Source organism: Schistocerca piceifrons, chromosome 2, assembly GCF_021461385.2.
Source record: "Schistocerca piceifrons isolate TAMUIC-IGC-003096 chromosome 2, iqSchPice1.1, whole genome shotgun sequence".
NCBI lineage: Eukaryota > Metazoa > Arthropoda > Insecta > Orthoptera > Acrididae > Schistocerca > Schistocerca piceifrons.
The window spans coordinates 1,034,133,407-1,034,148,188 of record NC_060139.1 but is presented as its reverse complement, the minus strand read 5'-3'; the positions used below and the strand labels follow the sequence as shown (position 1 = coordinate 1,034,148,188).

At 45.0% G+C, this 14,782-nt stretch overlaps 1 protein-coding gene and 1 non-coding gene across 2 annotated transcripts in view; both read right to left on the bottom strand.

Annotated features, from left to right (window-relative positions):
• The window catches only part of LOC124776861 (PRL-1 phosphatase), a 629,058-nt gene that overhangs the window by 398,205 nt on the left and 216,071 nt on the right, over nt 1–14,782 (bottom strand). The gene's annotated exons all lie outside the window — the stretch shown is intronic.
• Trnap-cgg lies at nt 799–873 on the bottom strand. Its single transcript has one exon. It is a non-coding gene; the product is annotated as a tRNA-Pro (tRNA).

Genomic DNA, 14,782 nt, shown 5'->3' with positions numbered 1-14,782 from the left:
GCTGTAGGAGGATCCACACCATACCTAGTACAAAAGTCACAGTGAACTGTTACTACTGACCCGCAATGTGCGAAACGTGGAACACAAACCGCTTTCTGTTGTCCCGACACCATTTTTAATAGAACTTAAGTGGGCGCACACAGCTGCCACCTAGCAGGAATCATGTAAAACTCGAGAGTGTGCTCTTTCCAACAGTACGTTGTTCACGCACATATCTCAAATAACATAATACAGAGTCCGCCAGAAAAATGTGTACACACGTTAAGGAACGAAAAGTGTTACTTATATGTTTATTTTACATTTAATAATTGATCACCTTCAGTTTAGCACATGGTTATTTTAAATGTTCAAAATGTTCACCGTTGGTGGCTATATATATTGCAGAACGACGATCGGTAGTCGCAATTACGTCAGTAAATGTTACAGTGGAGATTGCTGCAGATGTCGCTGTAATCTCCTGGCGAAGTTCCTCCAGCGTGCGTGGCTTACGTCGATAGACGTTATATTTCAGAGTGCCCCACAAATAAAAGCCGGTTAGATCTGGCGACCGTGGAGGGAACTCAATGGGCCCTCTTCGTCCAATCAAGTGTACCGGAAAACTGTCATCCAGGAAAGCTCGTATGGCTAGGTGGTAGTGTCGTGGCGCCCCTCCTATTGGTAGAAGAGCTCTTCATCAGCTCCATAAAGCGCACATTTAGCTGGCAAAACTGATGTGCGTAACATTTCGAGGTACGCTTCTCCGGTGACAGTAGCATCAAAGAAATAAGATCCTGAAACTTCCTGGCAGATTAAAACTGTGTGCCGGACCGAGACTCGAACTCGGGACCTTTGCCTTCCGCGGGCAAGTGCTCTACCAACTGAGCTACCCAAGCACGACTCACGCCCCGTCCTCACAGCTTTACTTCTGCTAGTACCTCGTCTCCTACCTTCCAAACTTTACAGAAGCCCTCCTGCGAACCTTGCAGAACTAGCACTCCTGAAAGAAAGGATATTGCGGAGACATTGCTTAGTCACAGCCTGGGGGATGTTTCCAGAATGAAATTGGCAGGCAGGAGACGAGGTACTGGCAGAAGTAAAGCTGTGACGACGGGGCGTGAGTCGTGCTTGGGTAGCTCAGATGGTAGAGCACTTGCCTGCGAAAGGCAAAGGTCCCAAGTTCGAGTCTCGGTCCGGCATACAGTTTTAATCTGCCAGGAAGTTTCACATCAGCGCACACTCCGCTGTAGAGTGAAAATTTCATTCTAGAAAAGGTCCTATTAAGCCCCAAGATGACAGTTCACACCACACATGAACCGCTGGTAGATTGACCGCTTTATCCACATAAATAGCGGTTTTTACGGTGCTCAGTACACACTGTTATGCCGATCCGCAGTTCCATTAAGTTTAAACTGTGCCTCGTCACTCCAAACTACCTCGTCACAAGTTGTTCGTCATCAGTTAGCATTTGCTCATACCATTCGCAAAATTGCATTCGGCAATCAGGATCGTCATCATTAATCGCATGTAGCAATCGTGGAACGTAAACTTTCCACTTTTCAGCTTTCAGAATTCTTCGTACACTTGTACTGCTAACCCCCACTTCACGTGCACATTGCGTAGCAGACTTCTGTGGAGAATTAACAAACGTTTCCAACACGAGAACCGACGAAGCAGGGCTTGTAGCTGTACGCTGTCTTCCTTTGTGAATGTCACAAATCGTTCCATGCAATTCAAACTTGTCAATGACCCGTTTCATTGTTAGGCGGGTTGGCGGTTCTGTTTGAAACTCTCGCCTCCACTGACGTTCCACTTACACGGCATTATCAAATTTGAAAAACCACTTCACAAGACATTTTCGCTGCTCGAATGTCAAGCGTGCTCCAACCGTCTTGTTTTCTCAATACCGAGATGAAAGTACTAACATAAATGAAAAAGCTGGCATACTATGCTTACTTTCATTCCATAATGTCATATGGGATTATTCTTTTGGGCAATTCATCAAGCCAAGCTAAAGCTTTTCCGGGCACAAAAACGTGCAGTAAGAGTTACATGTGGTGTGAACCGCTTTATCCACATAAAATCCTGCAGAAGCCTGTTTAGGGAACTAGGGATACTAACTACTGCTTCCCGATATATTTATTCCTTAATGAAATTCGTCATTAAAAATACACTCCTGGAAATGGAAAAAAGAACACATTGACACCGGTGTGTCAGACCCACCATACTTGCTCCGGACACTGCGAGAGGGCTGTACAAGCAATGATCACACGCACGGCACAGCGGACACACCAGGAACCGTGGTGTTGGCCGTCGAATGGCGCTAGCTGCGCAGCATTTGTGCACCGCCGCCGTCAGTGTCAGCCAGTTTGCCGTGGCATACGGAGCTCCATCGCAGTCTTTAACACTGGTAGCATGCCGCGACAGCGTGGACGTGAACCGTATGTGCAGTTGACGGACTTTGAGCGAGGGCGTATAGTGGGCATGTGGGAGGCCGGGTGGACGTACCGCCGAATTGCTCAACACGTGGGGCGTGAGGTCTCCACAGTACATCGATGTTGTCGCCAGTGGTCGGCGCAAGGTGCACGTGCCCGTCGACCTGGGACCGGACCGCAGCGGCGCACGGATGCACGCCAAGACTGTAGGATCCTACGCAGTGCCGTAGGGGACCGCACCGCCACTTCCCAGCAAATTAGGGACACTGTTGCTCCTGGGGTATCGGCGAGGACCATTCGCAACCGTCTCCATGGAGCTGGGCTACGGTCCCGCACACCGTTAGGCCGTCTTCCGCTCACGCCCCAACATCGTGCAGCCCGCCTCCAGTGGTGTCGCGACAGGCGTGAATGGAGGGACGAATGGAGACGTGTCGTCTTCAGCGATGAGAGTCGCTTCTGCCTTGGTGCCAATGATGGTCGTATGCGTGTTTGGCGCCGTGCAGGTGAGCGCCACAATCAGGACTGCATACGACCGAGGCACACAGGGCCAACACCCGGCGTCATGGTGTGGGGAGCGATCTCCTACACTGGCCGTACACCACTGGTGATCGTCGACGGGACACTGAATAGTGTACGGTACATCCAAACCGTCATCGAACCCATCGTTCTACCATTCCTAGACCGGCAAGGGAACTTGCTGTTCCAACAGGACAATGCACGTCCGCATGTATCCCGTGCCACCCAATGTGCTCTAGAAGGTGTAAGTCAACTACCCTGGCCAGCAAGATCTCCGGATCTGTCCCCCATTGAGCATGTTTGGGACTGGATGAAGCGTCGTCTCACGCGGTCTGCACGTCCAGCACGAACGCTGGTCCAACTGAGGCGCCAGGTGGAAATGGCATGGCAAGCCGTTCCACAGGACTACATCCAGCATCTCTACTATCGTCTCCATGGGAGAATAGCAGCCTGCATTGCTGCGAAAGGTAGATATACACTGTACTAGTGCCGACATTGTGCATGCTCTGTTGCCTGTGTCTATGTGCCTGTGGTTCTGTCAGTGTGATCATGTGATGTATCTGACCCCAGGAATATCTCAATAAAGTTTCCCCTTCCTGGGACAATGAATTCACGGTGTTCTTATTTCAATTTCCAGGAGTGTATATCACTTTTTCAAACAAACAGCTCAATTCATGGAATCAATACTAGAAATAAGAATAAGCTTCACAAGGATTTAAAGTCAGTTAGTCTTATATATATATATATATATATATATATATATATATATATATATATATATATATATATATACAGGGTGAGTCACCTAACGTTACCGCTGGATATATTTCGTAAACCACATCAAGTACTGACGAACCGATTCCACAGACCGAACGTGAGGAGAGGGGCTAGTGTAATTGTTTAATACAAACCATACAAAAATGCATGGAAGTCTGTTTTTTAACACAAACCTACGTTTTTTAATGGAAATTCGTTAGTTTTGTTAGCACATCTGAACATATAAAAAAATACGTAATCAGTGCCGTTTGTTGCATTGTAAAATGTTAATTACATCCGGAGATATTGTAACCTAAAGTTGACGCTTGAAACATCCGACGTTCAGTTGCGTGTTGTAACAAACACGGGCCACGGTCGGCGAGCAGCATCTGCAGCGACATGTTTACGATGACGACCGTGTTTACGAATGTAGCTGTAATGCACTGTTGTGGTTTGGTCTAGCTGTCGCAGTGTCCGCATGTAGCGCTTGCTGCTATTGTTATTCTGCATTCGTCTCCGCACGCAGACCAACTGTAGTTCAAAAAATGGTTCAAATGGCTCTGAGAACTATGCGACTTAACCTCTGAGGTCACCAGTCGCCTAGAACTTCGAACTAATTAAACCTAAGAACATCACACAATCCATGCCCGAGGCGACCATAGCGGTCGCTCGGTTCCAGACTGTAGCGCCTAGAACCGCACGGCCACTCCGGCCGGCCAACTGTAGTACACCGTGTTACCAGACGTCTGTGATAGTGTAGTGTTGTAGGAACTGTGACCATGGTGTATTCGAACTCTGAAAAGGCGGAGATGATACTCATCTATGGCGAGTGTCGACGAAATGCAGCTGAAACCTGCAGGGTGTATGCAGAACGGTACCCGGACAGAGAGCATCCAACGTGCCGCACATTGCAAAACATCTACCGCCAACTGTATGCAACAGGTATGGTCGTAGCACGCAAACGGGTCCGTAACAGGCCCGTCACAGGATGCGAGAGCCGGTGGACAATCCTCGCGTGCTTAGACAGGTAGCGCGACAGCGACCGTGCACTGTAAACGTATGGTGCGGAATCACTGGCGACCACCTCATTGGTCCTCACTTCATTGCAGGGGCCCAAACAGCTGCAACATACATCGCGTTTCTACAGAATGATCTGCCAACGTTGCTCGAAAATGTCCCACTGGAAACGCGTCGACGTATGTGGTATCAGCATGATGGTGCACCTGCACATTCCACAATTAACACTAGGCTGACCTGAGCCTTGACAGGATGTTCGACGGGCGTTTCATAGGACGTGGAGGTCGCATAAATTGGCCAGCCCGTTCTCCTGGTCTTACACCTCTGGACTTCTTTCTGTGGGGTACGTTAAAGGAGAATGTGTACCGTGATGTGCCTACAACCCCAGAGGATATGAAACAATGTATTGTGGCAGCTTGCGGCGACATTACACCAGATGTACTGCGGCGTGCACGACATTCATTACGCCAGAGATTGCAATTGTGTGCAGCAAATGATGGCCACCACATCGAACATCTATTGGCCTGACATGTCGGGACACACTCTATTCCACTCCGTAAATGAAAACGGAAACCACGTGTGTACGTGTACCTCACCCCTCATGGTAATGTACATGTGCGTCAGTGAAAAAGACCGATAAAAAGGTGTTAGCATGTGGACGTAATGTGCTGTTCCAGTCTCTTATGTACCTAAGGTCCATCACCGTTCCCTTTGGATCCCTACGTAATTCGGTGCTCTCCGACACACACGATCGAACAGTGGAGGAGTGGTACTCAAGCGTCAACCTTAGGTTACAATATCTCCGGATGTAATTAACATTTTACAATGCAACAAACGGCACTGATTACGTATTTGTTTATATGTTCAGATGTGCTATATATATATATATATATAACTCCGCCATTGCCGGTCCCAAGCCCGGATCCTCATCTTACAAGTGATGAGGGAGGAGGAGGGGGAGGAGTAACAACCTCGTAAAAAAACCTGGGTCCATCTGGCTCCGGATGGTAGCACCCTGTGAGGGCCCCTGCCTAGGGTTACGGGTGAAAACCGGTCAACGGTCTCATAGGCGGATGTGGAATTTTTAACTCCCAACGGCTGAGAGAGCGGAGGAACCAAAAATCTATAACTGCAAGCGTCTGTACCTAGATTGGGCGGCTTGTGGGCAGCGTCTGTTCCTCATGTTAGAGGCGTCTGTTTCAAGAAAACCTTCTAACACTAACAACGTTAGTCGTATTCCTGGTAGGTTACGCAAGTAATCTCCCCAACTTTGAAGAATTTCAACAGTTACAATCTTAACGCATGATGGAAATGTCTTTCAATAACGAAACTACCCCAGGTGGCCAATCCACCGTCGGCAACGGCGCAAGCAGACCCATGGATTCTGGGGAGTCTGCAACACCATGCAAATCCAACAAGATTAAACCCAGAAAAATCTTCAACATAGCAACTCTCAACATAAACTCCCTTCTCAAAGTGGGAAAACTCAAGCACCTTACAGACCAGTTACACACGGAAGACATACAAATTGTGGCGCTACAAGAAACTCGCTTCACTGATGAAAACACATTTGAATCAAACAAATTGAGAATATTTAAAGGAAAACTTGGAAAAATTGTAATGAACAAATGCCCTCAGCTTGGCACAGCTTTTGCTGTAAACACAAAAATTCTGAACCTTGTCGAACATTTTTGGTCAAGATCATCGAGAACATCTTTCCTCACTTTTCGATGTGCAAATAAAAAATACACATTAATCAATGTTCACGCTCCCACAAATGACAAAAATAATGCTAAAAATAGGGAAGAAACAGATGAATTCTGGGAAAACCTTAAGGATCATATATCAGAAATCCCAGAAAACAATGCAAAAATACTTCTAGGAGATTTTAACGCTCAGATTGGAAAAGAAAAGAAATTCCGCGATATTGTCGGCAACTTTCCCGCACACAAACGAACCAACAAAAATGGAGAAAGGTTAATTATGCTCTGTAAGCAGTTTAAACTCAAGCTAATGTCAACACGTTTTAAACATCTTCCCAGAAAACAAAAAACCTGGGTATCTCCGATAAAGAGTATCGGAGAATTTCAAATAGATCACGTTGCCATCTCCTCCAAATGTGAAAAAGAAATATTGAACAAACGTGTCCGAAAATCTCTAAACCTCGACTCCGATCACTATCTCACGAAAATAAAAACTAAACTGATCCCACAAAACAAACAGAAAAGCAGAAACGGTGAATATAAAAACAGAAATAAAATAAATTTTGATCCTACAACCCTGAGAAATTACAACCTTAAGCCCCACTCTAACCTCAAGGATTTTCAGAAAAAACTAAAGACATTTTCCCCTTCACAAAACCTCCAAGAAGTTCAGAACAACTTGATTGAGGCAACAGAAACAACCTTTCCAAAAAAGAGCAAACCGAGACACCCGTGGTGGGACAGCAACTGTAATGAAGTTCTGCATGAAAGACTTAAAGCCTGGAAAAAGTGGAACTCACATAAAACTGAAAACAACTTTGATGAATTTAAGCAAGCCAGAAAGAATGCCTCGAAAACTATTCGCAACACCAAGAGACAATATGAAAAACAACAACTGGACTCAATCGAAGAGAATTTCAAGAAATGCAACACGGCAGCTTGGTACAAAACATTCAACCAGAAACTCCGAGGATACCAGTCCCCTTGCCTAAACCTTATGAGAAATAATAAGACTCTCGCCACCAACAATACTGAAAACTGTGAAATCCTGGCTGAATATTTTGAGACACTCCTAAACTGCCAAACACCCATCCAGACTCTCAGTTTTACGCAACCAGAAACATTACCAACACATTCAACACCTCCGACACGAGAGGAAATCACAAACATAATCAAAAATCTCAAAAACAGGAAAGCATGTGGAGAAGACACAATTACAGCAGAAATGCTCAAGCTTGGGGGAGAAACATCAGCAGAAGCACTACACAAAGAACTTGAACAAGTATGGGAAACCAAGAAAATCCCAAGTCACTGGAAAACTGCCCTAATTCACCCTTTGTTTAAAAAAGGTGACAAAAGGGATCTTAACAACTATCGTCGAATATCGCTTCTCCCAGTCCCATACAAAATTCTATCAAAAGCCCTGCTCAATCGTGTATCACCAATTATAGAGGGAAAACTTGGAGAATATCAAGCTGGCTTCAGACCAGGAAGATCCTGCACCGAACAAATTTTTAACCTCAAAACAACAATGAACTATTTATCTACAAGGAGCAAGAAATATTTCATAACATTCATTGATTTCAAAAAAGATTATGACTCAATCGATAGGGACACACTCATCAAAACACTTCGAGAATATGAAATAGATGAAACAACAATCACCATAATCAAAGAAACATTAACAAATACAACATCAAAAGTAAAATTCCAAGGAGAAATTTCACGGCATTTCGAGGTCAAAACTGGCGTCGGACAACGAGATGCGCTGTCCCCGGTACTCTTCAACTGTGTTCTGGATAAAGTCATAGCAGAATGGAGAAAACTCACGCAAAAACATGGAGTTGAGAAAGTCCAAATTGGAGGGAAGTGCTACAAAGCCATTGAAACCAACTGTTTTGCCTTCGCTGACGATCTCGCCTGTTTAGCTTACACACAAAAAGACACAATAAAACAAATAGAATTACTTAAAGAAACTGCTGAAAAAGCAGGCTTGCAAATTTCATTTGAAAAGACAGAAATCATTACAAATATCAAAAATCCACCAAAGAAAATAACTACGAAATACGGGAAAATACAGGTATCTAAACATTTTAAATATCTTGGTGAACTAATTCAGCCTGTGGCAAAAGGTCATCCAGCCTGCAGGGCTAGATTACAAAAACTAGAGACAGCAACTCACTACTGCAGACAAATGTATTCAAAAAATGTATATCCAAAAATATTAAACTCTACACTACCAGACTGTCATTAGACCGCAGATACTATATGCATCAGAAACACTGGCAAATTTTACATACGCAGAACAGATAGAAAATCGTGAAAGAAGAATTGTGAGGACAATTCTTGGACACAGGAAAATAACAGAAAATGACGACCATGTCACTTGGGACCTGTGGAATGGTACATTACCTTGTTTGTTTGAGTTGTAAATATTTGTCATGTATTGTTGTTTTCCTGACATGTTCTACATCCTGGAGGACCTCCTCACTACGGATCGATTGGAATGAAAGTAAATCTAATCTAATCTAATCTAATCATATGCTGAGCCAAAATCCCTACTACAAACCACTCGTAACTCAAATCGAACGACAATGTCAATATTTCGATAGAGCCTGACAAGGAGTGTATACATTTTTCTGGCGGACTCTGTAGTTATGGTTTTTTTTAATCGGGTGATTGTTCTTGATACACCCTGTATTATAATTAATTCATTATCAGATATTGTAATGAATGGTATACGACCACCTTACGCGAAGGCCGACAAGACAGAGGTAACATGCATTCACCACACGCGTTAAGACAAGATCTGCAATAAGAGTCACTCGCACATCAAGCTTTACACTACTGGCCCTTAAAGTTGCTACACCAAGAAGAAATACAGATGATAAACGGATATTCATTGGACAAATATAATATACTAGAACTGACATGTGACTACATTTTCACGCAATTCGGGTGCATAGATCCTGAGAAATCAGTACCCCGAACAACCACCTCTGGCCGTAATAACGCCCTTGATACGCCTGGGCATTGAGTCAAACAGAGCTTGGATGGCGTGTACAGGTACAGCTGCCCATGAAACTTCAACACGATGCCACAGTTCATCACGAGTAGTGACTGGGATATTGTGACGAGCCAGTTGCTCGGCCACCATTGACCAGACGTTTTCAATTGGTGAGAGATCTGGAGAATGTGCTGGCCAGGCCAGCACTACAACATTTTCTGTATCCAGAAAGGCCCGTGCAGGACCTGCAGCACGCGGTGGTGCATTGTCCAGCTGAAATGTAGGGTTTCGCAGGGATCGAATGAAGGGAAGAGTCACGGGTCGTAACACATCTGAAATGTAACGTCCACTGTTCAAAGTGCCGTCAATGCGAACAAGAGGTGACCGAGACGTGTAACCAATGGCACCCCATACCATCACGCCGGGTGATACGCCAGTATGGCGATGACGAATACACGCTTCCAATGTGCGTTCACCGCGATGTCGCCAAACACGGATACGACCATAATGATGCTGTAAACAGAACCTGCATTCATCCGAAAAAATGACGTTTTGCCATTCGTGCACCCAGGTTCGTCGTTGAGTACACCATCGCAGGCCCTCCTGTCTGTGATGCAGTGTCAAGGGTAACCGCAGCCACGGTCTCCGAGCTGCTGCTGCAAACGTCGTCTAACTCTTCGTGCAGATGGTTGTTGTCTTGCAAACGTCCCCATCTGTTGACTCAGGGATCGAGACGTGGCTGCACGATCCGTTACAGCCATGCGGGTAATATGCCTATCATCTCGACTGCTAGTGATACGAGGCCGTTGGGATCCAGCACGGCGTTCCGTATTACCCTCCTGAACCCACCAATTCCATATTCTGCTAACAGTCATTGGATCTCGACCAACGCGAGCAGCAATGTCGCGATACGATAAACCGCAATCGCGATGGCTACAATCCGACCTTTATCAAAACGTAATGGTACGCATTTCTCCTCCTTACACGAGGCATCAAAACAACGTTTCACGAGGCAACGCCGGTAAACTGCTGTTTGTGTATGAGAAATCGGTTGGAAACTTTCCTCATGTCAGCACGTTGTAGGTGTCGCCACCGGCGCCAACCTTGTGTGAAAGCTCTGAAAAGTTATTCATTTGCATATCACAGCATCTTCTTCCTGTCGGCTAAATTTCGCGTCTGTAGCAGGTCATCATGGTTGTGTAGCAATTTTAATGGCCAGTAGTGTAAAAAGAATTACGAAATTCGCACAGACAGTATTACGTGCGCTAGAAATGTACTCTCTCAAAGACGATTGCGTGCCATGTGCCTCGTGCCTCGGCGAGTACTGTGGGAGTCTGCTGCGGACGGCCGACCGCGACAGGGGGGGGGGGGGGGGGGGGGGCGGTACTTCCAGGTGCAGGTGGTTTGCTTCCGTCTGGCAAAGATAACGCTTCAGAACAAACCCGCCGCGCCGTGCAGAGGCGACCTTGCTGATGCGGCGTCTGGCAGCGGCAACCAGGTTCCGTCCCTTCCACGAAATTGGCGGCTCCAGCCGTACACCTGGCCTCCGTCCGCCTTCACTCTCAGTGCTGTTGACCTACCGGGCTTGCGATGTACATTTAACTCTCGAAGCTGTCGGTGTGAGCAGATACACTACCTACTACAACGAAGTGGCAATGAAACGACTTTGCCTAGAGCGGATGCCTCTGGATGACAGAAAGCACACTAGATACCGGCGTCCAAGTTGATGTCTTGTTCCTTGACTTCTGGATGACGTCTGACGCAGTTCCGTACTGTCGCCCAACGAACAAGATGTGGGGCTACGTAATACGAGACCAGCTTTGTGAAAGGGTTGAATAGTTTCTTACTCCTAAGCTCTAAACGACTACTCTTCTTCTTTTTCTTCTTCTCGTGGCTTTACAACCCTGCAGGAATCTTAACCTCTTCAACAAGTTCCCTCCATTCTGCCCTCTCCAGCACAGTTCTCCACCATCCTCTAAGAGATCTTACTATCTTCTTCCTCATCGTCTGTCCACCACTTGGCCGGCCGGGGTGGCCGATCGGTTCTAGGCACTACTGTCTGGAACCACGCGACCGCTACGGTCGCAGGTTCGAATCCTACCTCGGGCATGGATGTGTGTGATGTCCTTAGGTCAGTTAGGTTTAAGTAGTTCTAAGTTCTAGGAGACTGATGACCTCAGAAGTTAAGTCCCATAGTGCTCAGAGACATTTGAACCATCCACCGCTTACGCGGTCTCTCTGCCTCTGTCGTATTCCATTTGTCCTCCATTCAAAAACCTTATTAGTTGTTCGTCCAGTATCCATCCAAAGGACATGTCCAAGCCAGGCTACTCTCCTACTTGTTACTGTTCTTTCAACGTCAGCCCCTTGTATAAGGCGATTCAGCTCAGTGTTCGTTCTAGATCTCCAGACCATTGCTATCCTGAATTGCCCCATAGAGCTTGCGCACCACTCTACGTTCAAATATCCTGTCCATTGGGAGATGTGTCTGGTATGTCATGTGTTGAATTGAACCACGATACGTTGCACTACTGTCATTCTGTCACTACTGACTCCGTCTCAGACGACGCCGGTCACGGTCATCGGAGGTGGCTGGAGCCGGCCGGGGTGGCCGAGCGGTTCTAGGCGCTACAGTCTGGAACCGCGCGACTGCTACGGTCGCAGGTTCGAATCCTGCCTCGGGCATGGATGTTTGTGGTGTCCTTAGGTTAGTTAGGTTTAAGTAGTTCTAAGTTCTAGGGGACTGATGACCTCAGATGTTAAGTCCCATAGTGCTAAGAGCCATTTGAACCATTTAAGCTGACATCGAATTTCTCCTATTAATATTAGATCCCAGATCTCAATGCTCAACCATGTCCAAAATTCTAAAGCAGTTGCTGATGGTCTGTCCAAGTTATTATTATACTTCCTGGTGAAATTTATGTATTTAGTTTTCTTTTCAATAACAGCGAAGCCTCTAGGTTGGGTGGCTTCTTTAGGCTCATCTATTGTTCTCTCTAGTGAAACTCTTCGTCCGCTAATAATTGCCACATCATCAGCATATGCACATATCTGGGTGGACTTCGTGCCTATGTATCCAGATATTTGAAGCTCTTGAATAGCTGCTTAAGCCATAGATTACAAAACCATTGTAGAAACCGTATCCCCTTGCCTGACTTCTTTACTAATGCTGAATCATTTACTGAGTTCTCCATCCACTCGCACTGCATCCTTGAAAGCAGCCAATATTTCCTGGGTAAGTAAAATCTACCTAGATGGTATATCAAGCAGTAGCAAATCATTTAGCATTTCAGCCCTGTCAAGACCATCGATGGCTTGCTACAAGTCTACACAGAGGTTATGAACTCAATATTATGCTCATATGCCTTTTCATGCATTTGCCTCAGCACAAATATCTGATCTCTTGTTGACTTATTAGGCCGAAATCCACACCGATATTCTCGCAGAATCTCTTTGCATGGAACAACACTGTTGCAAATAATACTAAAGAGAATCTCATAGGTTATACTCAGCAGAGTAAGTCCTCGGTGATTCGAACAACAAGTCTTGTCTCCTTTCTTACATATGGGTAGGATTATCCCTAAGATCCATTCCTCCGGGATTCTTTCCTGATTTTCTTGATTGCTCGCTTATGGAGACCAGTTTTACCACTTATCAACAGTCGTGCTATTATTCCATGAGTTCCTGGTGCTTTGTAGTTTCTTAGACGCTACACTACCTTCTGCATCTCCTTGCGTTCTAATATTTCTGGATCCGCAGTGTAATCGAGTGGCTGCACACTCCTGGTAGAATTGCCCTCCAGAATTCCCTTGAAGTATTCTCTTCATCTATCTAGAACATCTTGTTTGTCTGTAAACAAAGTGCCCTCTTTGTCCTTACATGCTGTTATTTTCCGTCTATATTCTTGAGTTTTTTTAATTTTCTTATAAAACTTTCTGCTTTAATTTCTTTGATAGTGCTCTTCCATTTCCTCTATTTTCCCCTTTGGCTTACCTTTTTTTCTCTTACACACCTTGCTGCTTCTATCCTATTTTTCATTTTATAATGCCTGATTTGGTCTTGTATTTCCCTGTAAACACTTCAGTCTTTCTTCTTTTGTGTTCCACTGTCTGTCTGTATTCAACATGATATCAGTCTTCATTTCTAAGTCTCCTTGTTTCCCCTATGACTACTCTGCAGTTCACAATTAAATGTGTGCCAGAAGGGTAAACGAACCTCCGTCAAGCTATTTCTCTACCGTTCAACGCTCGAATAGCGAGCGAGAAAAATGAACACTTAAATCCTTCCATACCAGCTCTATTATCTCTTCTCTTATTACAATGAAGATTTGTCCATATGTAGGTGTGCATCAATAAAATATTTTCGAATTGGGAGGAGGAATTTGGTGATTGAAAGTTCGTGAAAAGATCTCGCAGCTACGAAAAACCGCCTTTGTTTCAAAGATTGCCACACCAACTTCTATATCATATGCATGGCACTGTCTCCCCTATTTCGCGATAATACGAAACTAGGTGCCCGTCTTTGAACTTTCTTGATGTCCTCTGTCAGCCGTATCTGATGCGGATCACACACCGTACCGCAATATTCCAGAATAGGGGGAACAAGCGTAGTGCATTCAGTCTCTTTAGTGGGCGCGTTGCATCTTCTAAGTACAGTTTTCTGTCAATAAATCACAGTCTTCGGCTCGCTTTCCCCACAGCATTATCTATACGAAACGTCCCAGTTTAAGTAATTCGCAATTGTAATCCTTAATAAGTATTTAATTGAATTCACAACATTTAGATTTATGTGCTTTCTCGTCTAGCCAAAATTTAGCAGATTCCTTTTATTATAATAATAATAATAATAATTATTCACGCCGATCACTTCAAACTTCTCGTTACCTAGAGTCAATTACCACGTTTCGCACCATACAGATATCTTGATTAAATTAGTTTGCAATTGGTTTTTATCTTCTGATGACATTACTGTATGGCAAATGACAGCATCATCTGCCAACAATCTAAGATGGCTGCTCAGATTGTCTCCTGAGTCGTTTATATACAATTGGATGAGCAGAAGACTTCCAACACTTTCTTGGGGAACGTCAGATATCACTTCTGTTTTACTCGATGACTTTCCGTCAGGTATTACGAACTGTGACCTTCCTGACAGGACATCACGAATCCAGTCGCACAACAGAGACGATACCCCACACGCACGCAATTTCATTAGAAGCTGCTTGTGCGGAACGGTTTCATAAGTTCTGGAACTCAAGAAATATGGAATCAATTTCAGATCCCGTGTCGATAGCAGTCATTACTTCATGAGAATAGAGAGCTAGTTGTATTTCACAAGGACAATCTTTTCTAAACCCGTGCTAACTACGTGAC